We start from the raw sequence: 1,768 nt of genomic DNA, 5'->3' as shown, positions 1-1,768 counted from the left end.
TGAGAGTACGATTTCGCCTTTCTGCAACCCCATTTTGCTGCGGGGTGCCAGGCATAGTATACTGAGCTTCAATGCCATGCTCTTGAAGGTACAAAGCAAATGGCCCAGGGTTCTGACCAGTCTCAGTATATCTCCCATAAAATTCTCCTCCTCTATCAGATCTCACACACTTGATCAACTTGCCAGATTTCAATTCGACTGCTGCTTTAAAGGTCTTGAATGCATTAAGGGACTCGCCCTTTTCACGCAAGAGTTCAATCCATCCATGACGAGAGTAATCATCCGTGAAGGTGATGAAATATCTGAAACCACCCATAGCCGGAGGCGTGATAGGTCCACAGATATCAGTATGGATTAGGTCTAAAGTATTTTCAGACCTCTTTGCCCCTTTGGTTCTAGCTCTAGCAGGGAATTTTCCTTTTATACAGTCAACACAAGTCTCAAAATCTGAGAAATCAAGGTCTCGTAAGACGCCTTGCTTGATCATGCGTTCCAATCTCTCTCTAGAGATATGACCCAAACGACGATGCCATAACATAGAGGAATTATCATTGGGCCTTTGACGTTTATGCCCAATAGCAGCATTGACATGAAGATTAGAAGTTCAAGTGACCAATCATTCAATCGATATAAACCATATATCAAGGAAGCAACACCAACATTAATGGAATCAAAACAAATGTCAATTTTCCCATTTCCTTGGAAGAAAGAATAGCCACAAATATCTAATGCAGAAGTTGAAATTAAATTCCTCTTCGCAGAAGGTACATAAACAACATTGTTCAAATGTAAAATATGACCAGAATTTAAATACAAAGAAATAGTTCCAATGCATTCAACCGATGCCTTGCTCCCTGCTATGCCAAAGACTGACCTCTGTGCCTCACTTGGAACCTTCTGGTTTCTTAGCCCCTGTGGAGAATTCACAACATGTACAGTGGCACCAGAATCCAGCCACCATGAGTCAAAGGAGGTTTCAATGGTGTTAGATTCAAAACAAACTAGAGCTAGAGGGGCAGTTTGAAGAGTTGTACCTTCACTTTCTTGTTTGTTCTTCAATTTGAAGCAATTAGCTTTAATGTGACCCGGTTTCTTGCAATAATTGCATAACCCTTTAAAGGGTTTCTTCCTCGACTTCTCACTCTTATCACCATCCTTCTTAAAGGTTGGATTATTAGGCTTTGGGGCATCATGCTTCTTCCCCTTTTTCTTATGTGACCCTCCAGATTTGCTGCTAGAGCCATGGGAAACATAGTTTATTGAGTGAGAGGAATTCTTCTTTATAGCTTCCTCTTCTTGAGTGACTATCGATATCATCTGGTCAACAGACCATTCAGCTTCTTGTGAGTTGTATGAAGTCCTCAAGAATGCGTACTCTGATGGCAGTGATTGAAGAACACGGTAAACCAAGGTGCTTTCACCCAAATCAATCCCATATGACTTAAGCTTGTTATAGTAATGAACAAGCTTCAGAATGTGCTCCCTGACACCAGAAACTCCGTCGTATCGAGTATTGTCAAGAAGTGACAGATAGTAGTTCTTTTGAGTCTTGTCAAGCTTCTTGTATTTGTTACCAATAGCTTTCAAGTACTCCATTGCAGTATCATTTTCAGGAATGCTGTCCCTAATTCCCTTTTCAATTGTGTACTTGATGATCGCTAGACAGATCCGGTTGGACTCACTCCATTGTTTATGGAAGGCTATTTCAGAAGCACTGGACTCGGAAGAGAGATCCGCAGGCTTGGGCTCTCTCAGAGCTAAATCTTTC

Source organism: Prosopis cineraria, unplaced genomic scaffold (assembly GCF_029017545.1).
Source record: "Prosopis cineraria cultivar Desert tree isolate PC_DT_omini unplaced genomic scaffold, ASM2901754v1 PC4, whole genome shotgun sequence".
NCBI lineage: Eukaryota > Viridiplantae > Streptophyta > Magnoliopsida > Fabales > Fabaceae > Prosopis > Prosopis cineraria.
Note: the sequence above shows the minus strand (reverse complement) of the source record.